Source organism: Schistocerca cancellata, chromosome 9 (genome assembly GCF_023864275.1).
Source record: "Schistocerca cancellata isolate TAMUIC-IGC-003103 chromosome 9, iqSchCanc2.1, whole genome shotgun sequence".
Classification (NCBI taxonomy): domain Eukaryota; kingdom Metazoa; phylum Arthropoda; class Insecta; order Orthoptera; family Acrididae; genus Schistocerca; species Schistocerca cancellata.
The window spans coordinates 434,822,902-434,823,906 of NC_064634.1; positions in this window are offsets into that span (position 1 = coordinate 434,822,902).

A 1,005-nucleotide genomic window follows, 5' to 3' on the forward strand; every position below is an offset into this window, starting at 1 on the left:
AGCACCCTGGGGCATTCTGGGATGCTCTCTGGGTCACTCTCACTCTGGGATGCTCTCAGTGTGCTCTGGGTGCTCTCAATCACCATCCATTTTTAAAGTATGTAGTCATTGTTGACTTTAAGTTTTGATCGTCCCGTATATTTACTTGACCCGTGTTGCTCAAAAACTCATTTCCTCCCATGTTATTCTTATGGAGTTTCTCGGTTTTTAGACCAAAAACTCACAAAAACATTTGTGGCTTGATTACGCGGAGCCAATATTGTCCACATGTGCAGCGTGCGCCAGGACTGATGCTAGAATTAGCACACTGTTCTGTCTAGCGCATTCACTCAGGTTGTAAATTTCTGGGCTGCAGACCTGTTTTCTAAGGCGTTCTTGTAAGCACGCTGACTAGTATTTAGCAAGAAAAGCCCTTTATTATTGTTCATAATGTATACCGCTTCAAACGTCCCCTTAGAAAAATTAGTGAATTACTGCGCTGGTAAACCTCTTACATTATTTGATTTTGAAACAGCTGAGCAAAACTGAACGTACTCAAACATTTCGCACTTTACCTATTCTGATCAATACTAAACTGACAGCAAATATTTTTAGCGCGACGCAGTCTGCCTTTCAATAATCCCTACAAGAGAATGGCAATGACTAACATTAACCTATTAGTTTCACAGATCACTTACCTCACAAAAATCTTCGTTACTCGAACTACTGCAATACAGCGAGCGCCAATACTGCCAGCTAAATAAAAGATTCTAACTAATGAAGGCACTAACTACTGATAGGCATGGTTAGCAAATGAAAGATTTTGATAGAGAACAAACAATGTATTTACCTTAAAAGTCTTCAAAAGTCGTAATATATATAGCAGTTCATGGCATCCAGTCTTACACATTTACTGTCTCTGATGGACACACGTCCATATCATTCGCTTTCAAAACTCCGCCAATTCTCTCCCCGCATCCACCACTGCTGGCGGCTCACCCCCAACTGCGCAACGATACGCGCTGT